The following is a 26,646-nucleotide window of genomic DNA, read 5'->3' as shown; positions in this document are numbered from 1 at the left end:
AAACCTAGGGCCTAGTGGGGCTACACAAAAGCCAGATCTTTAGCTTATTGCTGAGTTCAGGAAGTTAGCAGGAGGCTCCTATGGGTAGCGGCAGGGCTTTCCATGCTTTAGGAGTGATGTAGGAGAAGGCTTTACGACTGGATTGAGTCTTCTGTATGCGTGGGATGCGTGCAAGCAGGAGTCCAGATGAGCGGAGGTGTCTGAAAGGTTTGTGAAAGCAAATGCGATTGTTTAGGTATGCTGAGTTAGTGTTATGTATGCCATGAAAGTGTGGGTGAAGAGTCTGAATTGTGCTTGGTTGTATATGTGGAGCCAGTAGAGCTCCTTCAGGTGTGGTGTGATGGGAATGCGATGTGGGAGGTTGAGAGTGATTTTGGCCACCAAGTTATGAATGGGCTGTAGAATTCAATTTTGTTGATCTCGGCACAAAGGGCGTTTTTGTGACGTTTGCTTGTGACAAGGGCATGTGTGACAGATTTCCGGGTGCTAACTGCGAGCCAAAAATCTTCCACAGCATCTTCGGAGTATGGAAACATGAGGCAGTGATGGCGTTGACTTGTGCGGTCATGTCAGTTTGCTGTTGATGAGGATCTTAAGGTTCTTGCTGTAGGTGGTGGGTTGTTAGTTCTAGCTCTGTTGGCCACCAGGTGGAGTCCCTCCATTAAGTACTCTTCCCAAAGACACACATTTTCAGTCTTGTTGGTGTTCAACTTTAGACAGGACCAGGCTTATCAAGGGCATGCATTGTCCTTGCAACATGCATAGCAATGCAAGGAAACACAAGCTGTAAGTCAGATTGACTATGCCAAGCAGAGCCACCTTGCGTGGCTCTGAATGGCATATTAAATGTGGAGAAACGCAACGCAGTGACCTGGCTTTCCATGTGTGGAGCATGGGCGTTCCCATGCATCCACCCATGGCTTTCAGTGCATTCCCAGATTTTTTAGACCTAGTAAACTTGGGAATGCGTCAAAATGCTTTACCTTCCCAGGTGCGTAGCAACAATGGGAAATATATTTACTTCTCTTTGTTATTTCCTCTTTCTATGTGTGCTGCATTCTGTATCACACTTAGAAAGAGGAAAATGCATCTGGGGAATGTTTTTGTGCAGAACGGTGTCCCTTCCTGCACAAAAACAATCCTGACTGTAACGCAGGCACCCTCGCACCAAGTGCGCCAGCGTAGAGAGAGAGCAGGAATGCGCCATATGTTAGTAATTATGGGGCATTCATGCTCTTTTAATTTGAGGTAACACAAGTTGTCTTGCTGCGTTGTGTTAATATTAATGTTATTGATATTGCTAAAGCGCAAACTGATACCCAAAGGTGTCCTGGCGCTGAAACACAGAGTCCTTCAGGGGCCTTAGGAACGGGCAAGGAAGGTAACTAGTCAGACCTAGAAAAGCCACGTCTTCAAAGCCTTCCTGAACTCCAGATGTTTGGTTATGCACCTAAGATGCAGAGGGAGCTTGTTCCGTGCCTTGGCAGCACCCACTACAAAGCGTCTGCCTCCCCAGTTGGCCTTTTTAACAAAGGGCACTAGCACCTGTTTTGCTACTGAAGAGCGCAAAGCTCTTCCAGGGAACATACCAAATGAGATGCTGTTTCAGATGCAGTGATCCATTTCCTTGCAGGGATTTATGGACCACACACAGGGCTTTGAAACAAACGCGTTTTTTGACGTGCAGCCAGTGTAACTTTATAATCTCAGCTGAGATTGAGGCGTGTTTAGGAATGCCAGTCAGTAGTCTGGCAGCTGCGTTCTGCAACAGTTGAAGTCTTCCCATGAGTCCTTCCTGGATATCAAGAAAGAGACTGTTGCAATAGTCTAATTTGGACATTGCTAGGGCAGTAATGACTGTTTGTTGGCTCTCTTTGGATAGGAACGGCATGATCTTCTTGCAAGATCTCAAAGTATAAGATGTCGTAGAGACCACCGCGTTCACTTGATCCTTGAAGCTGAGCTTGTTGTCTATATAGACTCCAAGGGTCTTTACCTTCCTAATAGGGGTCGGCAGAGAACCCATTGTATCTGGCCACCATATTGGGGACCATAAGTCTGGGTTGTTGCCGAATAGAACCTTGCTGGAATTAAGCTTCAGGCAATTTTGAGCCATCCAATTACCCACGGCTGTCATGCAGTCTTGGAAGCGAGTTGCCGTTCTCTGTATCCCATCAGGAAGCAGTGACACTACGATTTGCGTGTCATCCACGTAAGAAGTTAAATTAAAACCAAAGGATTCAATCAGAGGAGCCAACTGAGAGACATAGATATTAAACAGAGTCGGACTAATGGAAGTCCCCTGAGGGACTCCACAAAGCAGTGAAATTGGTTTCACCTTAAATCCCCAAGGGATACCGTCTGTACTCTGTCTGATAGGAATGATTTAAGCAGCTTCCAGGCGGTACCCTTGACTCTAATCTCCTTAAGGCGGTCTATCAGAAGGCCGTATCAAAGGCCGCCAAGTGGTCTAACATGATCATGGCTGCTTTTCCTCCTCGATCCAATGTAATCCTAATTTCTTTGGTGGATTTGAGGAGTGCGGACTCAGTGCTGTGGCCCCCCCGAAATCCATATTGGGTGGGATCCAACACCTGAGTTTCTTCCAGAAAAATGCTATGTTGAGAATTCATTATTTTTTCTGTGATTTTTGCTGGGAGTGGGAGTCTGGAAATGGGCAGGGCCGGACTGGCCGTAGCGGGCACCGGGCAATCCCCCGGTGCGCCGCACAGGTGGGGGCCGGTTTTGTGCCCCTGGGGGCCGTTTTTGTTACAGGGCCGTTTTTGCAGCATAGCTGCAAAATCGGCCCGTAACAAAATCGCCGAAAACCGGCCATGGCAAAGAGCTCGGCGGCGGAGCCCGGGGGGTGGAGGGGGCCGGTGAGTACTTTGCCAGGGCCAGTTTTGGTTCCCAGTCCGGCCCTGGAAATGGGTCTGAAATTATTGGTGTCTTTGGGATCCAGACTAGGTTTTTTTCAGAAGGGGTAGTATGGAGACACTTTTCCATGCTTTGGGATAATAGCCTTCTTCAGACATAGCATTGATGATGGAAGTGAGCATATATGCGGTTGGCTCAGGTGCTAGTCTGAGAATAGAAAGTGGGCATGGATCGAAAGGATGAGCCCGATCTTGCCATCATAATCATGTTGGAGGTATCTGTAACATTGACGGGGACGAATTTGTCAAGCTGTGGAGACGAGATCAGTAAAGGCTTAGCATCAGGTTCCTCAGTCATATGGGTCTTTGTGGTGGTGTTAATGAAAGTGGAAAAGATGGCATCGACTTTATCAAAGAAACATTTTGCTATCTTGTCACATAGCTCTTGGCTCGCAATGATGGGAGCGGGAGCAGAATATGCTTAGGCGGTAACTGTTTTAAATAGCTCCTTTGTAGAGTTCTTTGCCAAGTTAATTTTGTTAGCAACGAACTCTTGCTTAGTTTTTATAAGCAACTGTTTATACTGGGATAAGCATAGCCTGTGTTTAGTTTTGTCTGATTCATTATACTCCCTCCTCAAATACTCTCTCCGTATGCTTCCATGCCAGCTTTTTTTCTCTGAGATCTTGAGTATACCAAGGTGAAGAGGGTCGTACCCTTTTTGGGCGAACTAGTTTTTTCGGGGATAACTTGTTGCCTGCTGATTCCAGCCAATTGTTATGGCCTCATCTAAGTTACAAGGAAGGGAAGGCAAGGATGAAGTACATAGTTTGTGTAATTTGTCAGCCTTAACCTTGTTTACAGCACTGCATCAAATCTTAGTAAATCTAGGTCTTAGTCTTCATTCAACAGGAGATTTCAGTCATGCAGGCATTGAACTTGATCTGGGCACTGGGCATCATTTTCTTTTTAAAATTCTGCTTATTGAAAAATGTTGTCTTAAGAATTGTCATATTCTTAATGTATTTGACAAGCATTAACACAAGTTCATGCATGCAACTTTACAGTGTCCATTGTACTAAACACAAGATCCTATTTAACCTTTCTCCATTTATGGCGTATCAATCTACCAATTCTGCCCAATTTTAACCCACAGTCCTGTTCACCCCACAGCTATGTGGCCACTATTTGGCAGGCATGGTCTACCAATGTCAAAATGTTCAAAGCAGGGGCTACAGATTTTGGAACGTTTCTGTGGGCAGCTTCTTATTTAAAAAAATAGAATCCTCAACTATGGAAAAATAATCCATACCCCTAAGCCATTCTGAGTGGGAGGAGGCCTTTTGAAACCTCCAATGGCTTGCAGTGTCACATTTAGTGATCATGCACCCAATCCTTATGGGAGACGTCTACCCACATTGACCATCTCATCCCAGGAATGCCCCCAAGATAGCCATCAGTGGGCTATGTTCAAATGCAAAGCCAACTACCTCCTCCAACATGTTTTGAATTTTAGTCCAGTAAATTTGTATGATGGCACAGTCCCAAATCTCATGCATAAATGTGCCTTGGGCTGTTTTACTTTTTGAGGAAAGCAGACTTACCAATTCAGTCAGTCAATCGATCAATCAATCAGCATTGATATAGTACAACCACTCACACATCAGGGTCTCATGGCGCTGGGGAGGCGGATCCGTTAAGTGCTGGGCTCATCCGAAGAGCCAGATCTTGAGGTCCTTCCTGAACTTGGGCAGTGTGGGGCTTGCTGGATGTATAGGGGGAGGTCATTTCAGGCCTTGGCTGCAAAGTAGGAGAAGGACTGTCCTCCTGTTCTGGTCCTGTAGATGGGTGGGAGAGTGGCCAGAGAGAGGTCAGCTGATCCGAGGTGTCTTTTGAGTGCCTGGAAGGAGAGGCAGTTGTTCAGGTATGTTGGTCCGGTGTTGTGCAGGGCCTTGTATGTGTGGGTGAGGAGAAGGTGATTTTTCTTTTGACTGGGAGCCAGTGGAGATCGCGGAGGTGTTGGGTGATGTGGCTGCGACAGGGGCTGTCGAGGATCAGTCTGAGGCATTCTGGACAGCCTGGAGTTTGCAAAGGAGTTTCTTGTTAATTCCGGAATAGAGCGCGTTGCCGTGATCTAGTCTGCTACTGATGAGAGCATGTGCAACGGTTTTTTGGGATTTGGATGGGATCCATCTGAAAGTCTTTCGAAGCATGTGGAGGGCGTTGAAAAAGGTTAAGGATAAGGCATTGATCTGGTGCTTCATTGTGAGCGATGTGTCCGGTATGATGCCCAGGTTTCGAGCATGGTCCATCGGGGTGAGAGGATTTTCTAGGGCGGGGGGCCACAGGGAGTCATCCCATGCGAATGGGTGTAGTCTAGGAAGAGGACTTCTGTTTTCTCGATGTTGAGTTTCAGGCAGCTGTTCTTCATCCAGGTGGTGACTGCTTTTATTACCTCTTGAAAATTGTGTTTGGTGATGTTGGGTTGGTTGGTGAGGGAGAGGATAAATTGGGTGTCATCGGTGTAAGTGACAATGTTGAGCCCGTGGTTCCTGATGATGGCTGTGAGGTGGGCCATGTAGATGTTGAGGAGGGTGGGGCTGAGAGATGAGTCCTGGGGCACTCCACATTTTTTCTGTGTTGGTTCAGAGAGGTAGAGCGGGTGTCTGACTCGCTGCGTTCTGCCAGTGAGGAATGAGCATATCCAGTCAAAGTTTGCTAGCTGGGTGTCAACGGCCTTTTCAATGACTTTGGCTGCGAATGGAAGGAGGGAGACGGGCTTGAAGTTTTTACGGCCCGTCGGGACCACGGAGGGTTTTTTCAGGAGGGGGTTGACCTCTGCATGTTTCCAGTCACCAGGGAAGGTGGTGGTCTCGAGGGAGCAGTTGATCATCCGACGTAGTTTGGGTGCGATGACCGAGGCAGCTTTGTGGAAGATGTGGAGTGAGCAGGGGTCTGAGGGTGCCCCAAAGTGGATTCTTTTCAAGGTGTCTTCTGCCATATGCGGGATCCAATTAAGCAGGGTTTGTTGGGTGGTGTCGCTTGGAGGGGGAGCAGGAGCAGTGTCGAGGTCATGGTTTTCAAAGTTGTCGTAGATCATCTTGATCTTAAGGTGGAAGACGGTGCTGAGTCTGTTTCAGAGGACTTGCGAGGGTGAGACTTCTGTTGTTTCACTTCAGGGATTGGTGAATTCCTTGAAGATGGAGAAGAGTTCTTTGGTATTGTGAGCGTTGGTGAGGATTATGTCCTGGGTGGATTTCTTCCTAGTGGATTTGATGAGATGGTGGTGTGCGGTGGTGGCTGCTCTGTAGGTGGCATGTGTTTCAAAGGTTTTGTTGTTCCCCCATGTCTTTTCAAGTCACTGGTGGGAGCGTTTGGATTCTTGGAGTGCAGGGGTGTACCAACTTGCTTTCTTGATGTGACTTCCTGTGGCTTTCTTGAGGGGGGGCAAGTGTGTTGGCTCAGTTCGTGATCCAGTGGTGGAGGTTGTGTGCTGTGGTGTTAGCATCTGGCGTAGTCAGAAGTGGGGTGTTGATGAGGGCGGAGGTGAGCTGGTCTTTCGTGGGTTTGTTCCAGCTTCTACAGGGAGGCGATGGGCATGCTTGTGTACAATAGGTTTTTTAAAGGGGAAGTGGATTCAGTGGTGATCTGAACAGAGGAGTTTTGTGGTGTGGGTGTAGGGTACACTGTTTCCTTCGGCGAATACGGGGTCGAGTGTGTGTCCCGCTGTGTGCATGGGTGCGGTGACTAGTTGTTTGAGTCCTATGTTGGTGAGGTTCTCTAGGAGGGAGGTGGTGTTTGGGTCGTCGTAGTTGTCCAGGTAGACGTTTAGGTGTCCGATTGGGATGTAGTCTATGGAGGCGAGGGCGTGGGGTGTGATGAGCCAGGGGATGGCATCAGTGAAAGGAGCGCAGGGGTCAGGCAGCCTGTAGATGAGGGTTTGCAGAGAGTTGTTTGAGGGTTAGTCTGGATCTGGAAGTGGAGGTGCTCAATGAGGGTGGGTGTGTCGTCTGGGGTGGTGGCCATCAAGCGGAGGGTGCTTTTGTGGATGATGACGATGCCTCCTCTAGGGCGGGTGGGCGGTCATTGTGCAGGATCTTGTATCCATTGGGAATGGCAGTGACGATGTCAGGTGCAGAGTTGGCATTGGTCCAGGTTTCTGTGAGGAAGGCGACGTAGGGTGAGTAGGTGTTCAGGAGATCCCAGATTTCTGTGGCATGCTGGTGTAGGGAGAGTATGTTGAGGAGGATGCAGTTGAGTGGTTTGTGGGCAGTAAAGTCTCCGAGGCTGGGGGCTACTGCTGGGGTACGGAGGTGACTGAGGATGCGGCGGCAGTGTAGACAGGAGAAAGGTCCTTGGGTGTTATTCGGTGTCGTGAGCTGGCAGTTGATGTTGTGTCCAGGGTTGAGAGCGTGGAGGGTGCTGGAGTCATAGAGAAGATGGGTTGGAGGACCAGGGTACCTGGGGCTGGTCGCCGTCATGTCATGGACCAGCACAGATGGGCTTGCCTCTGTCACGCCTTTGGTACTCCAGCGGCGGGGCTGCCATTAATTAGGGATTGGGGAGGGCGGGTTAGCTGGGAGGCGGGAAGGACACACTGAACAGGGAGGGGCCACGAGCAGCTGCGGCTGGGACTAAACGCGGGGAAAAAGAGACAAAGGGGAGAAAAGAGAAAGAAAATGGAGAAAGGAGAGAAAAGGGAAAACAAGAGAGAGCACAGAGGGAACAGAGGAAAAAAAGAGAGAAAAGGGGCACAGAGAAAAAAGACAAGAGAGGCAGAACAGCAGAAGAGCAGAGCGTTCTCCCACTGGACCACAAAGGATGAGGCACAGGCAGGGGTGGAGGAGGGTCTCGAACACCCTGCAGCAGAGCGATCAGGGCTCCGGGGGCAGAACTCAGTGGGGGAAATGTGTGGGGGAGAGCAGGCACACGGACCAGGTCAGTGGTCTTGCTCACTGCTCACCATCTTCCACAGTCTGTCAGGGGTAAAATAAATCATGTGAAAGTACTTGAATAGGATATGCCTCAAGTGAGCTGGGATTACTTGTATTCTAGATGACATCTTACTTTCGGATCCTCATTTCGTTCTCCCTGATCGGATTCCAATTTTTCCTTCAGTTTCATCAGAGGGCCTGGGTCGTACACTACCAAAGTTTTATATAATTGTGAAATGCTCTAATCCCTAACAGTGCCAGCAAGTTAAATTCTGGGATAGGGTCCAACTGGCCTCATAAGAATTGAGGGCATGTCTTGTACATAAAAAAAAACCTGAGAATTGTGTAACTCAAATTTGTTCATTCAAATGATAACATAGGATTACGATCCCAGACACCCCCCTGCTTAGATATCCATATTTTATCCCAGTATCTAAAACCCTACAAGTGTAATACTTCTTTAAAGCAGTATCCATGCCATAGTGGGCTTTGCCTGATTAGCTTTCCTTTCCATCCAATCCACTTTAGAGCCACGTGCCAGCATTCTACCAATATCTTTGTATTTTTAGGAGTGTTAACCGGGATGCTGCTACTGTACAGCCACGACCGGAAGGCCAGTGGGCTTATCTCGAGCTGCACTACTGATTCAGAAAAACTGCTCATTGATTGGGTGTATTTGGGGAGTCAATAATACAGTTGGACTTCAATGACACCAGTTCCTTCTTCGTATGGTGATTGGATTCATTTCTTATGTGCCACTTTTTTTGGGGCCCTGTCATCTAAGAACCACTTTATCCTGACTTGTAATCTCGAAAACCTCCCAGAGAGGATCCCCCATTAATATTACTGTGGTAAATTAAGTAACAGTGGGAGCATAACCATTTTAAACAGCACACCCCTGTCCAACATATTTAGAGGTAAACTACTTCACCGTGATTTATGGTCCTTAATTTTCTGCATAAGGGGATATCATCATGCTTAGGGACTTAAAAGGCCATTCTACGCAGCTGACAATAGTGGCCATAAGCCGCAAGATTGGGAGACTTCCCACCAAAAGATTAATGGCCATTCTGCGCCAGTTCAACCTGAGACCAGAGGCTTCACCATATATTCAGTCTGTATATAGAGGTGATCATCATTAGCGTACAATGAAATGTGATCTTCCAGTCCACTCTCCCATTGCAGCCCTACAGCTGAAACCCCCTCCTAATCCATTATGTGAGGGGTTCTATGATCAAATCAAAAAGAAGGGGAAAAACGAGGCAACCCTAATGGGTAGCCTTCATAATGGGGCATGGCTTGGATACTACCCTGTTAACCAACACTCTTTCCCAGGAAGATGCCCAGAGAGAATGATATAACATGCCCACACATTTAAGGAAGTGAGGATCAAAGTTCATCTTCTCCAGAACTCCATGGAGGAATGGCCATTCAACAAAATCAAAAGCTTTTTAAAAATGCAGTTGTATCAGGGCAGTCGGGTCCATTACTCACACGGTGTTAAGCTTGTAGATACACTGTTTGGTACCCCTTGCTGGCATGAAACAGTTTCGGTAGGTTTCAACCAGAGCTTGAACCTTCTTCACTAGGCGTTTTGCCAGAGCCTTTGGTATTAGCTTTGCCTTAATGTTCATCAAGGAGATAGGCCTATATGAAGCAGAGCTCCCCCAGCAGTTTGTTGGGCTTGAGGATTACAACCACCACATCTCCACCTACATCCGGAGGAAGGTTTGATTTCTGCATCGCCTCATCGAACATCGTCAGAAAGGGTGTGACCAAACCAGAGGCATAATTATTAACAAATTCTATAGGAAACCCAATGGAGCCCAAAGTCTTATTGGATAGCATCTCCTGTAAGGCCTGCATCAATTCCTCAACCTTCAGTGGAACATCTGGTTCCTGTTTGTTGTCTTTCAACAGTGTTGGCATTGATAACTGGGATTTGCTACTCTCACAACTCTGGCAGGTGCAAGTGGTAAAATGATCCATAATAATTTGCGATTTCTTCCTCAATCTCTATTTAGCTCGCTCCCATAGGGCACTATGATCTTTGGAATAAATCTAAATTCTACTACTTTTATTCGCATGCCAGTGTATCAACTTCCCAGTTTTATCCCTGAAGTCATACAGTCTATGTTGCATCGCTGTGAAAGCCGCTTTGGCATGATCCAACAGACGCTGTTTATGAGTCTGTCAAGTTGCGTCCAATAAACGTCTTTCTTCCTCATCCGGGTGAACAATAGGATATTGTTCTAATAAATAAATCATTTGTTCCTGTGACGCTTTTTTCCGTTGCCTATCCCCTTTTCCTTCTGGCTAGATCTGAGATTATCTTACCCTTATCACCGCCTTTAGGTTCTCCCAAATGGCAATGTGGGATATACCTGGTGTGACATTTAATGTCATGTATTCTTCAATTTCCACTGAATGACCTGTTGCAAATGCTATATTGCATAATCTGCTGATTTATAAGATCACTCAATGTACAGATTGTTTCCCAATTATAGTGCTGAAGATGTATGCTGATGTAATGATTTTACACTCGAAATACCAATAAAGAAAAAAAGATATGATTCCATTTTGTCTTCGATGTAATCCTCGAACTTAGCATCTAGCAGCCACCCTGGGTAGAGATGCCATTGTATGATGTGTCCGCTTCCTAGGTTACCCAGAACGAGCTCAATGGGGGAATGACCCGATAGTGGTCGAGGCAGTGTATTGGCCCCCATCACACATGCAAGATCTGCACCCAAGATAAAAGAAAAAGAACCCAAGCATGAGTAGGGCTCATGTACGTAGGAGTAGTGTGTGTAGTTACAGGTGTCTGGGTTCCCTCACCTTCCACACATGTCTAAGATTCCAAGCATCGGCCAAATGTTTTAGTGCTATTCCCTGTGAGGGTTGCTCCTGTCCTTGGTGTCGGCCTGTATATTCATTACATTATTAAAATCTCCACCTATGATAACTCTTCTTTCAGGGGAAGCCACGATAACCCTTGTCAACTCAGTCAAAGTGAACTTAACACCTCTGGGGGGAGGAGGGGGAGGGACAACTAATAAACAACCAAATTCGGCCTTCCATTGCTCCCGTGTGTTGGATACATCGCCCAGTGTATCTGCAGTAATATCCACAGCCGCTAATAGGAATGATTTGTGAAGAATGATAGCCACTGCCGGGACCTGCAGGTAAATCCTCTTTAAGTCGATGCGGCTCAGGAAGTCACATTTGTTCCCTAGCAGGCGAGCCTCCTGCAGTAACAGTATCTTCGGGGGTCAGTCTCCGAGCCGGACGCAATATTGCCCCCTTTTAACTTTATCACTTAGCCCAGTGTTTCCTAAACTGGGGTCCGAGGACCCCCAGGGGTCCGTGGCACATTCCCAGGGGGTCCGCACTCAGCAGTTCTAAAAGCACTGCAAAGTTCATTGTAAAATTAGCAGTTTTCCAGCAACTATAAAAGTGAAAAGAAAATGCCAGTGATTAATATACCTGCTGGAGAGAGATGAGAGTTGTGTCTAGTGGCAGCTTTGTCTTATCTAATGTGACACAGAGGGTTAATATACCTACTGCAAAGAACGTGTATAATGCATTTTAAAAAACAGTATTTTATGTGCATAGTTCAGTGGGTTACTGATTTTGTCACAGAGATTCTTTTGTCACTGTGCAATTCATAAGGGACAATCGTAATCTAGCACAGTGACCTATAAAGTGTCATCAAAGAGCTGCTTGCAAACTGCATGGTAAAAGTTAGTAACATATGTTTATTCCCAGTCTATCATTATCCTGATGCTGCTAAAAAGGTTTATTAGGGTGGAAATACATTTTTCTTTTTAAAGTCAATGCTAACCACTGTGTTATGTTCTGAATCCTGAGTTTGTGCTTCTCCACACCAAGCACTCTTTAAAATGGCCTACCAGTATGAATGACATGTGAATCCTACACCTTGTAGTCCCCTTTGCCTTATGTAACATTTTCTATACACTGATTTACACTTATGATTCATTATCTCTATATGTGTGTGATGTAAAGTGCTCTGACATCCTACAATGGTATTTACAAGGCAAAGTTCAGCCACAATAAGTGGCTTAATGCTGCCTTGTAAATAAGGCGAAGCCCCTATCGCCACAGGAACATCGCAAAAAGTGACATTCCCATGGCGATAGGGACTTGTAAGTATGCCCCTAAAATCCTTAGTAAATCGAGTATTTGTTTTGTGTGCACACACGTGTTTATTTTTTTCGAATTACTGTTTTAATGTTTGAAATTTAAATCCGACAAATTGCTTGGGGGTCCCCGGCTTCCAGTGGTGACTCAATGGGGGTCCTCAGGAGTCAAAAGTTTGGGAACCACTGGTCTAGGGCAAATATTGTACCCAACTACCCCTACACTACACTTCTAAAAGTGAAGTATCTGTTGCCCCCATGTTAAACCATCTTAACTCTTAAATACTTCTTAAGTTAATTCTTGAAGTTAAATATAGTGTGGGGATGTTTCGTTCCATCACCTGCCAGTCCTGCAAATAATGCAGTTCCCCATCTGTTTCTTTGTGAATACCTTCATCAGCCAAGCCCTGCCAGGTTAGTATGGATACAATGACATACAGTTCATCTCCCTATCACCTGCAGCAACTGTAGACAGGGTACATTTTCCCAGTGTGCCTGTAGGTGTGGATCTTCGACTCTGGAGCCTGCTGTGGAGGAATCGTTGCCTTAGTCAGTCCTTCATTTTCTTGAGCCCTGTTGTATCTTGTTCCTTCACTTACAGGCACAATCTCACTGTAGGAGGCTTCCCATTACCCCACCATCCCAGGGCGCCGATTTCGGCACCACTGTGGAGTTAGGGATCACCCTCATCTCCTACATCCATTCTCACGCTGCTTCTGAGTTCTTATAGAAAATAGATTGCCCTTGCAATATGACGAGGTAAACAAGCATGTATTCTAATATGCATTGCTCTAAGATTTTGTGGCACCCCTGAAAAGCATTTGCGTTAACTTTGAACTTTGTTAGTGTAATCTGGTAATATGAGGATTTTCTTTAGAGTCACAGTGCACTTCAGACCTTAGGCGCACCTTCCAGGGGATTGTGTTTATGTCAGCATTGTTAAAACCCCCTCCAGGCGGCGAGTCGTCCCACCCCGCACCCCTTAACCATTTCCACGAACTGCGTGCTTTTACCTTAAATCACCACTGACAACATTCTTTGGTGCCTGAAAAGGTTGCAGTTTATTCATCAACATACTTAAACATTTCAACCGTTCATGGTCATATCCACATTTATTGTCCATGTTATACTTTGACATCTATTTCTCTTGAAACTCTTTTCTCTTGCATTATGGACCCAGCCTACTCAATTTTCTGGGAGGGGAGGGGCCCCTTTTTCTGGGCTTCCGACTCGCGGGTCTAGGCTTCAGCTTGCTATCGATTTGGAGGGTGTCCGCCTGGACCTGCCCGGGCTGCAAGTGCCGTCCCGCTCGCCCTGTAACCCTTTTGCGGGCCCTCCCTTCTCCCAGGGGTCCCTGCCGTGTGGCATCCCAAGGACCTTACTTGAGCATCTACTCTACCTTTCCTGAAGCTGAGTCCTTGCCATCTTTTCCCTCTGTGCCCCTGCCGTGAGGCATCCCAAGGGTCCTGGGGGAGCATCACATCTACTCTTTTTATGGCGGCACGCCGCCCCTTGGCTCCCTCAGTGCCCCTGCCGTGAGGCATCCCAAGGCCACTGTGAGAGCCTTCCGTCTACTTTCCAGTAAGTTTTCTCTGTTTACTAACTTTCTTGTGTTTGTTCCGCTTCCCCTCTACCCTAACGGCTGCGACACCCGTGTCTTAGGTGTGGGTGGGTGGGATTCTTTTCCTTCATTCTTGTGAGGGGGGTGCATGTGTTTAGCTCAGCCTTTGGCCCCTTCTTATCCCCCCTCGCTCTCACCAGCTCACCCCCTGATTGGAGGGGACTCGCTTTGTTTAAGAGGGGGGAATCCTAGCCCCCGCCGGACTAGCCGGCATGCAGATGGAGGCGGAGAAGGGCTCCCACCTCCGGACGGCGTTTTACCCGGGCCCTCATTGCTTCCGGCTTTGCCTTCCCAGCCCAGGTTCTGTACCCTTACAATGACAGGGCTAGGCGGAGCTTCGTGCAGAGGCATCGATATCAGGGCGCTATGAGCTTTCTCCCGAACGAAGCGCTGCAACAGTTTGGAGTCCAAGAACCATGTTTTAAGCAAGTCCATGAGAAACTTTTCAGGGCATGAGCTTTCCACCCTCTCGGGCAGCTCCACCAGTCGCAGATTGTTCCTGCGTGATCTGCCTTCTCCATTTTCCTCCCTTCTATCTAGAAGGGCCATTAGATACAGCAATCTTTTCATCTCTTTTGCAGAAACAGTGACCTCATCCTCCAGCATGAAGATGCACTACTCAGCTTCCTTTGAGTGGTCCAATAAATTCCTACGGTCCTGGTGAAGTTAGTAGACCTTGACTTCCAGCCCGTCTATCTTCCTGTCAAGGTATTGGGTACTGGGCATCTTGTCCATGAGGGGGAGAATTAATTGTGTGTCATTGGATTAGGAGAGGATGTTGATGTTGTGGAAGCAGATCGTGCTGGCTAGAGGGTTCATGCATGCACTAAAGAAGGTCAGGCTCAGGGAGGTCCTTGCAGAACTCCACAGATAAGGTCCATCACAGTGAATGTCCTTGGATTCTGTTATCATGTAGGCATTGGACAAAGATGGGGTAAGAGACATGTCAAACACTGCTGAGAGGTCCAGGAGGATGAGCGCCGCTGTGTCTCCTCCCTCCAGAGTCATGCAGATGTTATTCGTGGAGGCAGTGAGGGCAGTTTACATGGTGTGGTTGGGTCTGGAACCAGACTGAGTGGTGTAGAGTAGTTGGTGGTCATTGAGGTATTTGGTGAGGCATCTGTTGCTGATTTTCTCCAAAATCTAGGCCGGGAATGGTAGCAGGGATATCGGTCTAGAGTTGGCAAGCATTGAAGGGCCCTTGGAGGATTTCATCCTCAATGGGTGGATAGTTACATGTTTTCAAGCATCTGGGAAGGTCATGGAAGATATGGAGGCATTCTCAATGGGTGTGAGCATGGTGCTGATAGGTTGCAGTCTTCAACATAGTAGGTGTCATGAGGGCAGGAGTCCGATAGGGCCCCTGAGTGGATTAACTTCATGGTGACGGCGTTTTTTTCCAAGGAGATGATGGGTAGTCCCCATGTGTCCTTTAGTGGGCACAACATTAAACGGTGCAGCAGCAAAGGGAGCATCAGATTTTCATTTTCTTAATTGTCGAGCAACTACTTGATCTCTCTTAAATGTGATATCTTTCAAATGGCGTCTTTTGCCAGCATATATCTTCACCTTTTGCTCATGACACGCATCTGTTGTACGAATAGTTTCCTCAGTCTTTGACCTTCTAATGGTCCATTGAGGCAACTAGGTCGTCATGGCTTTTCCGAATATCAGTTTTGCAGTGGAATGAGGTGTTGATCAGTAAGCGTGAAGGGTAGTATTCAGAACGACTTTAAGGTCAAGTCTCTCTAATGCAGCATGCTGAACAGCTTTCTTGAGAGTGCTCATGAAATGTTTGACAAGGCTATTGGCCTGAGGCCCCAAAGAAGTGATTTTCTGATACTTCACATTGAGATGGTTAAGAAAGTCGCTGAACTCTCAACTATTGAAAGGTGGGCCATTGTCAGATTTCAAGATCACAGGGACACCCCATGTTGCAAAACTACCATCTAATCCTTCAATAGCATTTAATGAGTGAAGGATGAAAGATCTTCCATCAAGGGAAAACAGGAGTATTCATCAATAACTGCCATTAAGTGATGTCTGTTTTTAAGAGGACCAAAGAAATCAACAGCAAATTCTCTCCGAAACATGGTTCTGCAGTTCTAACATGTTTAAGGGGTGTTTACTGACCCTGCATAAGAGACAATTTCAGAAATGACAGGCTCTCTTTCAACCCTTTCATTGACACGGGGAAACCAGACTCCATCTCAGATAGCGTGTTTGGTGGCAATGATTCCTCGATGTCCCTCATGGGCCGCCTCAAAATCTGTTGTCTTAGTCTCTCCGGAATAACAATTTGCAAACCACTCGAGATGAGACCTTCTTGAGTTACAGAAGTTCATCTTTGATATTCCTAAATTTCAAATATTCACTGTCACTAGTCAGAGTTCGAGAGTGGTGGTTCAGGATTGATGAATAAGAATGTCTTTCAATTTTAGCATGTCACTTTCATGGTGGTAGTGAGAATCTGAATTACATGGCAGCTGGCATGCTCAATTTCACAATGAAGTTTATGTAGGCTTCAGCAGTCTTAGATAGATTACGAGGGATTGGTAATGGTAAACTGAAGAAATAGTCAGCAAGACTTTGATCTTTCCCTGGATGATGTACAATCGTATTGTTGTATTCTTGTAATCTCAAATATGAGGAGGCATCTTGGCTTTTGGTTTTTACAAATATTGTCAACAAGGCCTGGTGAACAGCTTCTACTGTGAAATATATAAACACATGTGGAAGTATTCACAAGCCCACCCCACAGCCAAGTTCTGTTTCTCAGACTGTAAATAAGCATGTTCGGTTTGGGACAAGCTTTAACTTGCATAAGCTACAGGATATTGCTGTGCATTTGGCTGTCCATTGTTTTGTGCAAGTATTGCACCTAACCCAACAGGGCTAGCATCTACTACAACCTCTGTACACAACTTGGGATCGAAATAGTAGTCCATTTCAGTGGCATTCTCAAAGGGTTGTTTGATTCTCTGGAAACTCTGCTCGCATTCATATGACCAGTAAAATAACACTTATTTTTCTGTTAGTTCTCTCAGTGGAGCACTGATCATAGCAAAGTCTTGTATGTAGCGAGAACAATAACTGGCCATGCCAAAGAATCAACATGACATGGAAATGTCCTATGGGGCACTAGAAGTTGACATAGCTTGCACTTTAGCTGGATCAAGTGTCATGCCCCCACCAGAAAAGATATGGCCAAAGAATTTCAATTTTGTTTTATGGAATTCACACTAATCAGCATTTAAAGTTACCCGGCATCAGTTAGCAATTTCCAGACATGCATGAGAGCCTTGTCATGCTCCTTCTAAGTAGCTCTGAAAACTAAGATGTCATCGCTATTATAAAAAGTTTGTATCATGTCATCAATATGTGGACCAGGATGTCACTCTCCCTCAATTGCCTTATTGGCTGAACGAATCTCAGTGCATATGCGCACAGCTCCTTTACTTTCCCTTTTAGGCACTACCGTTATGGGAGAGACCCAAGGCATTGCCCCGCTGGAGTGCTTGATGATGTCATGCTTGAGTAAGGAATCAAGTTCTTTTTTCCAGGATGCTTATTTCTGGTCCCGGGAGGACCTGGCTTGGCAGTTCAGACTGGACTGTTCCCATGAGGAGCAGGGTCAAGACTGATTTGCAAATGGCTGGGTCCAAACTGGGGTGGCATGGTGAGCAAAGACCCAGATCTCTGGACTAGGTGTGAATGTTTAATTTGTTTTGCATTCCGTCCATCATTGGTGTGTCTTTTGCCACCAAGATCTTTTTCAACAGCTTCTTGCAAGAGAAAAGCAACTCTTCTATGCCTTTGAGCAACAGGATGAACATCTTCATTTATATGTATCTGTACTTCCATAGACTTGAGTTTACTTAACCCATGAAATAATGAAGGAAACTGACTTACTATTTTATGATGAGCGTTCATGTTGTTGTTCAATGAGATCAGTCCCATATCAGCAGCAGTGTTAAAACCAAGCGGGCAGGTACTTGAATCGGTACCCGGAAATACATGAATGGGTGCTTGTACCTTTGTTTTCTTGTGCTTGTTTCTAGCCGCAAATAAACCTTGATTTTTTAGTGATGTCAATGCAGGCCACGTATAGACTTTAGTTTTTGATGGTGTAAGGTGTTGCAATGGAAGGGTCTCATTATATTTTTCCTCAGGCATTATGTTTATCGACGCACCACTATCAATGATGAAAGGTAAGGAACATCCATTTATCCTTAATTTGATTTTTGGACAATGTTTGAATGTCTTTAGTGATTTTTCATGTCAGCTTCTCGTTATCTGGTGTTTTCCTCACATGCAACCAGTCCTACATGGGCATATCTTTCTGAAGTAAACATTGACATTGCACAACTATCATTGTCACTTTCATTGGAAACTGAGGCTGAGGAACCCTTTGACGATGATTTAGACAATGATCGACCTTGTCTGGTGTCAATGTGTCGCATATGGTTTTGCCACTTGGCCAGATGGGCATGCATCGAATGCCGCTTGTGGAGAGTGTGGGTGGCCATTTTGTTTTTACACCGACTCACTTGTTCTCTCTTTAGACCTGCACACTGTAACAAAATGGTTTGCTTCACCACAGCCGTTAGAAATCTGTCTGATAGGAAGACACTTTCCTTCATATGGTAACAACTGTCCGTACCTAAAGCACAACTTTTTTTTCTTGGGAGTCACTGCCTTTTGCCTTGGCTTACTTTTCATGTGCATGCCCCACGCCCTCGCCTTAATGGACTACAAGCTACGTGGAGACCTGAACTTCCACCTGGACAACCACAGCGATCCCAACACCAACGCCCGCCTGGAGAACCTCACCAACATAGGACTGAAGCAACTTGTCTACACCCCTACTCACACAGCAAGACACACATTCGACCCCATCTTCGCCGGAAGAAAAAACATTTGCTTCAGCCACACCTTGGAACTACTCTGGACTGACCACCACTGCATCCACTTCTCCTTTATAAACCCACCACACACAAGCACCCGCGCCGCCTTCCACACAGAAACTGGAACAAAGTCTTCAAGAACACCTCACCTCTGCCCTCACCTGCACTCCACCCCCTACTACGACAGACGCCCACACAGCAGCAAGCAACATCCACCAATGGATTGCCAACTGCGCCAACATTCTCACCCCCCTCCAGAATACCACGAGATGACACAACAAGAAAGCCAACTGGTTCACTACGGATCTCCGAGATTCCAAGCGCTCCTGTGGATGACTGGAGAAGACGCAGAGTAACAGCAAAGCACCGGAAGCAAGTTCCGCCTTAAGAAAAAGCCATCTCAGCACACCACCAACTCATCAAATCAACAAAGAAAAAGTTCATCCAAGACAGAATCCTCACCAATGCCCACAACTCTAAGGAACTCTTCGACATCATACAGGAATTTGCCAAACCCAACAGTGAAACAACTGACTCCCAAGACTCCCAAGACTTCTGCAACAAACTCAGCTCCTTCTTTCACCTCAAGATCAAGACGCTCTATGACAACTTTGACGATCAAGGCCACAGCACTGCCTGAACTACCACCCCCAACGACGCCACCCAACAGACCCTCCTCACATGGACCCCTCTCACCACAGAAGACACCTTAAAGACAATGAAGAGCATCCACTCCTGAGCACCTTCTGATCCCTGCCCGCCACACATCTACCACAGGGCCACCACCACCATTGCACACGAGCTACGCCAAACTATCAACTGCTCCCTCGACACAGCCACATTACCCAGCACCTGGAAGCACAATGAAGTCAAAACCCTCCTAAAGAAGCCCTCGACAGACCCCACGGACCTTAAGAACTTCAGGCCCATCTCATTGTTTCCTTTTGCTGCCAAATTCATCGAAAAGGCCATCAACACCCAGCTAGCACACATCATAGAGACCAACAGCATCCTAGACACCTCTCAATCTGGATTCTGCAGCAAACACAGCACTGAGACCGCCCTCCTCACCACCACTGGCGCCATCTGCGCCCTCCTCGACCAAGGCCACACGGCAGCCCTCATCCTCCTGGACCTATCAGCATCCTTTGACACTGTCTCCCACCTCACACTAGCCATCAGACTCCAAGACGCCGGTATCCAAGGAAAGGCCCTAGATTGGATACGCTCATTTCTCACAGGCAGAACACATAGAATAAGATTCCCGCCCTCTCACAAACAACAGAGATCAGATGCGGAGTACCCCAAGGATCCTCCCTCAGCCCCACACTCTTCAACGTCTACATGGCCCCCTCACAACCATCGTCAGAAACCCTGAGCTCAACATCGTCTCCTACGCCGATGATACCCAGCTCATCCTCACCCTCACCAAGGAACACAATATCACCAGGCACAATTTCCAAGAAGGGATAAAAGCCATCGCGACCTGGATAGGCAACAGCTGTCTGAAGCTCAACTTGGAGAAGAGAGAAGTCCTCATCCGCGGTTCCACTCCATCCGTATGGGATGACACCTGGTGGCCACCTGCCCTCAGAAACCCACCCACCCCAATGGACCATGCACGCAACCTCTGCATCATACTCGACTCTTCACTCACCATGAACCACCAGATCATGGTGAGTGAATGCTTCAACACCCTCTGAATACTTCGCAAGAAGTTCAAGTGAATTCCCCCCAACTCCAGGAAAACCATCACCCATCCACTTCTCACCAGCAGACTGGACTACGGCAAAGCCCTCTATGCTGGACTCAAGAAAAAAAAACTCCTCTACAAACTCCAGACAGTCCAGAATGCGGCAGCCAGACTTATCCTCGATATCCCACGACACAACCACATCACCCAACACCTCCGCGACCTCCGCTGGCTACTTGTTAAAAGAAGAATAACCTTCAAGCTGCTTACACACACCTACAAATCCCTCCACAACACTGGACCCCAATACCTCAATGACCGAATCTCCTTCCACCCCCCCAAGAAAAACCTCTGTTCATCTGACCTCACCCTAGCCACCATCCCTTGTTTCTACAGGACCAAAGATGCTGAAAGGTCCTTCTCCTACTTTGCAGCCAAGACCTGGAATGACCGCCCCCTTCACGACGGAACCCGACACTGCACAAGGTGTCGTAGTATTAGGCACCCAGCAGAGGCAAGCAAATGTCCAGCTGTCAATGGTACATGTTTTAAATGCAAGAAACTAGGACATTTTTCAAGAGTTTGGAAAAGAAATGAGACATCAAAGTATAAAAAAATCTGTGAAATTAGTGAGCAAAAAGGAAATTGCTTATCAAGAGGAGGAATCAGAAAAAAAGGATGATGAAGATATCGAAATATTAGAAGTTAGCGAGTTGGAGGTGAATATGTGTGCTTATTTGCCCCAAAGTGCAGTATTAGTATAAATGGGAAAGGGGTACAGGTGTGGGCAGACTCTTGTTCTCTATTCACCTTGATTGATAAACCCACATGGAAAGGGTTGGAAATCGGTGAGTTGTGCCCTGCTGATGGGGAACCTGAGGGCTACTGTGCTAAAATAAATACCAATGTTGGGCTATTTTACAACAGAGCTAGTATTTCAAAACAGGAAGGCAAAGGGAAAAGTGTTCATTGTAGAGACGGGACGATCTCTTATGGGAAGGTAGGAACATCGGGTGTTGGAGATGGTTTTGGATCCCAACCATACAAAAACAAGTTCTGTTAACAGAATAACAAGCAGAATCCGATTGGATTATTATGTTTCCTAAGTTATTTAGAAAAGAGTTAGGGTGTTTAAGGAAACTTGAAAACTGGATAGGACTAAAGGAGGCAGTGGTGCCCAAGGTACACAAAGTGAGTAATGTTCCACTGGCTTTGAGAAGTTTGGAGTTACACAGGTTATGCAAGGAGGAAGTAATTGAGCCGATTGAAGCCTTGGATGGTTAAGTCTGATAGTGATAGAGAGGAAGCCTAATGGTAGAACATGCATGTGTGTGGACCTCAGAGACTTAAATGATTGCATTTGTATTGGCCGTCATCCCTTTTCTCCCACAAAAGAGATGCTGGTTTTTGTAAAAGGGGGTAGATGTTTCACCACGTTGGATCTGTCCATTTAATATCATCAAGCGCGCTTACAAGAGGGATTCAGACATTTGACATTGTTGATAACACCTGAGGGCTCTTACCAGTTCATGCGCATGCCCTTGGGACTGCCTTCTGCTTCCGCAGTATTTCAAAGGGTCATGCAGGGTTGTTACAGGACATGTTAAATAATACTGGTGTTCCAGGATGATGTGTTGGTTTGGGTTGAAAGTGAGAGTCATCACAATGAGATCTTGAGAGATGTGTTGCAAAGATTAGAAAAGTCGTGGCTTGCGATAGGATTGGAAAAATGCTAATTTTGCACAAAGGAAGTGGAGTATTTCGGGCACAGAATGACGTATAAGGGTGTAAAAACCAAATTTAACTCAGTTGAAGAAATTGAAAAGGCTCCTGCTCCACAAGACAAAGACCAGTTTAGATTGTTTCTTGGTCTAGCAGAGTATTATTCTAAGTTTATACACCATTTCACTGACAAAGTACATGCATTGAGGGATATAATGAAGAATGGAGTGAAATTTCACTGTTCTGAAGAGTGTCAGCTGGCATTTGAAAGTGTGAAGGGGTCCTTTGTGAATGCGGTCACCCTTAAGCTTTTTGATCCTAAAGAGAAAACCATAATTGTTACAGATGCCAGCAACTGTGGTCTTGAGGCAGACTTCATGCAGGTGTACGAATGGAAGGAAAGAGTGGTTGCTTTCGCATCATATACTTTAAAGGGTGCAGAAAGCATGTACTCACCAGTAGAGAAGGAGGCCCTAGCCTTCTGGTGGGGTGAGCAACATTTTCAAATCTTTGTGTAGGGACTGAACTTTGAACTGCAAATGGACGGCAAACCATTGGTGGATCTATTTACTATGACTAGTGCTGGAAAGACTACTCGATGCATCGGTGAATGGTTGTACTGTCTCTAGGGATATGTATTTTCTGTAAAGTATGTTCCTGTGGTGAATACCATTAATGCAGACTGTCTATCCATGTTGCCCTTGGAGGGGTGAAAATGGGGACGAGGATGAGGGATGGATGATAGCTCAAATATGAGATTTTGATGGATCCATTGAGAAAGAAGAATTCGAAAAGGCAATATTAGAGGATCCCATGTTGGTAAAATTGATAGAAGCTCTGCCAAGTGCACAGGGATCAGAAAAACGAAGAGCTGGAGTTGTTCAAGAATGTGTAAGAAGAGTTATTTGTGGCAGAGGGGATAGTGAGAAGAAATTAGAGGCTCCTGGTGCCAGTGTGCATAAGAGATAGGTTGTTGGGTTTGCTCTATGAGGGACATTGTGGAATGTCAGCAATGAAGAGAAAACCCTGGGTGGACTTCTGGTGGCCGGGTGTGGGCAAGCAAGTAGAAAGGTATGTTTGTGATTGCATCTTGTGTGCTTGAAGTGAAAAGTTGCACGTGATTTAGGAAACAACGATAAGTACTGTGACTTTACCCAAAAGACCATGGCAGGGGTTACTATTGATATTTGTGGACCAGTTGAAGGTTTGGGGATGAGTGGAAAATACGCCATTGTGATGATGGATTATTTCTCTAAAATGACCGAGGTGGCATTTGTAAAAGAAGTGAAAGCCAACAATGTAATTGCATTTTGTGAGGACATCTTCCATCGGGAGGGATGCCCTGCTGAGATGTTGTCTGATAATAGCGCACAGTTTGTGCCTGAGAAATTTAGCAGTTTTCTCAAGAAATGGGAAATCAACCAGTGTAAAACCACTCTATATCATCCCTGGGGAAATGGTTTAATTTAACGCTTCAAACACATGTTGGGAGAAAGCATTCAATTGGCCATAATAGTAACTATTGTTGGAGGAGGCAAGGGAAAGAAATGTTGTGGAATTATTAAGTCACACCACATTCTGCAACTGAAGAAACACTGTTTTGCCTCCTTAAAGGGAGGGTACCATGTATGTAGCTGTTCTGGCATGGATGGTTAGAGCAGGTCAATGCAGTGTTGACTATGACAAATTATGCAGGAGAGTAGATAATTACCAAACTATTTACAGACAAAGACACAATGTTAGGGTGAAGAAGACCAACAAGGTGTTTGCTGGGGTAATGCTTATTAGAGTGGGTGCTGACAAAATGAAGAGAAATGGAGGCTCCAAGTTATCCGCACTAAAGAAGGTGATAGAAGTGAGGGGCAACATGATTAAGTTGTCAGATGGAAAGTAGTGTCTAAGAGACACTTGGAGAGTGGCTGTGGGCAATGAGGTAGAAGGAAGGGAATGGTTGAAAAGGAATAATGAGAATTGCAAGGATGAGGCACAATGCAAGAGGGAACCAAGCACTTGCATGAAAATGAGACCCAAGAGGTTGGAAGATTATCAATGTGATTAATTGTTTGTTAGAAAATCTTTATTGTATGCAGTTTTGTATTATATTTGAGGAAGGGAGATGTGTTATCTTCTTATGTTATGTTTCCCTGGTAACGATGCTGTTCCATAGCAGCAAGATGCTTCCACTTCTGGAATGGGTATGTGGATTCCAAGAAGCGGTGAGGCAGACAGTTGCTGAGAGTCAGGGACAGACCAAGGGCCGTTTCTGTTTTCTGAAAAAAAAGGAAGTTATTAGCAACCTTTCTGGCCTGTCTTCCCAAAAAGGGGCAAATAGCTCCACGTGGCACACCAGAAGTCGAAGGATCAGAAAAAAAAGATTCCAATGTCACATGTTAATATGACCTCATGTGGTAGAATTCGAATCCCTTCAACTATATTTGATACCCAAATATTGAGACAAAAGAGTGAGAAGGATGTTGTGATAGATAGTATCACATGTACCTGATAGGCTGAGTAGAGGTGTATTCCCTTTTTCAAAGAATTGGATGAAGCTTTCAGCAATTTTGAGGTTTCATGGCTGTGCCCTGATCTAAATCCTGATTGAAAAGGCCAAAGCCATTTTTTCTTAAGGATGTGTACATTGAGATGGACAGTATCACTAATTTGGAAATTATTTTAGGATAGAAAGGCTGTTACCATCTTAATAAACACAGTCTGGTTAGGACCAAATGCAGGATCAGATTGCTCTGGTGAAAAGTTCCCAAAAGCAAACTGGTACACAGTGTTGATTTAAGATTTACTTTTGTGCATGAAAGTTGCCTAAAGGTAATACAAAATAGCACTATGCACCATGTTTGTTGCACAAAGCCCTATTGTTAGAAATTGGGATACTCGTTGACTGGGGTGTGAGCCCTGGTCAAGCAGCAACCATAATCCTAGTCAGGATAAGGCACAAGCAAATCCCAAATTAACCTGTGCTCACCCCCCTGCACCTTGACACAGAGAAGTCAGGCTTAACTTAGAGGCAATGTGTAAAGTATCTGTGCAACACTTCAAACAGTAAGACAGTGAAAACACTACCCAAAAGACCACACATCAGGTAAGAAAAACAGAGCTTATTTTAATAAACACAATAAGACCATCAAAAGGATAAAACTGCAATCAGTAGAAGCGGAGTTATGACTCTTTTTTAATTAAACTGAAAAATAGTGCCTAAAAGGAGAAAGCGCCAACCGCAGCTCTCTGGTCACGCTGGACTGGGTCAAAGTGAAACATTCAAACCGACCGTGATGGAGCACAGGTTGGATAGTAAAACATTCAAACTGATCGTGATGGAGCACAGGTTGGATACATTCCCAGATTAGTCCAGCTGAACTTTTACCTTCTCAAATTTTGTACCAAGAGTCATGTTCACGTTAGAGAGGATCGCGGTTATCAAGGAGAGCATAGCTGGTGGTGTTTGGCTTGGCACAAATCTAAGGCCGGATGTCGTGGAGCTTCATGTTAGTGGTCCTGAGAGGCACCACTTGGGGGTCAAGACCGCGCTGAAGACGGGTCCAGGTCCAGTTCTTCCTCTTCAAGCAAGAGAGCAGGTCAGCACAGCAGAGCAGCAGTTCCTTTAGAGCAAGAGTCCAGCAGAGTGGCAGTCCTGGTAGCGGGCACAGCAGCTCTTCTTGCTGGCAGAGTATCCACAGGTCCACAAGTGTACTGAAGTTGTGGTGTCTGCTGTCCTTCTTTAATGCACAATTGTGCCTTAGATGCGGGGAGAAACTTCTAGAGGAATGCATTTGAAGTGCACAGATGCCCTGCCTTTCTGGCCCTGGCTCCCGGTTAACTGTAGGTGGTATACAGCCCTTTGTGTGGAGGCAGGACACAGCCTATTCAGGTGTAAGTGAGTCTAAAAGAAAAAGATCCTCTCTCCCATCCAGCCATTGTTGCAGATCCAGTCACACATAAGCTCCCATTGTGTGTGGCTGTCTAGGAGGAATACACAGAGCCCAACTGCACCCAGCTATGAGACTAGAGACAGGCTGCAGGCATCAAATGACTAAGGCAAGAAAAGGCTAACTTTCTAAAATGTGGCATTTTCACATATTTGCAATTTAAAATCTGACCTCACTATAAGCTAGTATTTTTCATTACAATTCCAGAGACACCAAACCTGAACTGGCGACCTATTTTCATTTGAAAATTACCCTTATAAAATGTAATAAGGTAACTCAAATGTTAACCAGGGGAGATGTAGGCCTCGCAATAGTGAAAAATGAATATAAGAGTTATTCACTACCAGGACATGTATAACTTAAAAGTATATGCACTACTTTTTAAATAAATTGCACCCTGCCATCTGGGCTGCCTGCTTATATGTATTAAAAAAATAGGTTTGGCCCTGGCAAAAGGTTTACTATGCCAGGTTCAAAGGGCAGTTTAAGACTGCACACACACTGCAATGGAAGGTCTGAGAAATGTTCAAAGTGCTACGTTAAGTGGGTTGCACAATCAGTGCTGCAGGTAAACTAGTAGCATTTAATTTACAGGCCCTGGGCACAGGTATTGCCACCTTATTAGGGACTTACACGTAAATTAAATCTGCAAGTTGGTTAGAAGCCAATCTAAAATATTTTAAGGAGAGAGCACAAAAACCTTAGCACTGGTTAGCAGTGATAAATTGCTCAGACTCCTAAGGCCAGCAAAAACAAAGTCAGCAAAAACAGGATGTCTGAATTCAAAAAGTT

This window comes from Triturus cristatus, chromosome 4_1 (genome assembly GCF_964204655.1).
Source record: "Triturus cristatus chromosome 4_1, aTriCri1.1, whole genome shotgun sequence".
Classification (NCBI taxonomy): Eukaryota; Metazoa; Chordata; class Amphibia; order Caudata; family Salamandridae; genus Triturus; species Triturus cristatus.
The sequence above is the reverse complement of the archived record's forward strand: the minus strand, read 5'-3'. Positions refer to the sequence as shown.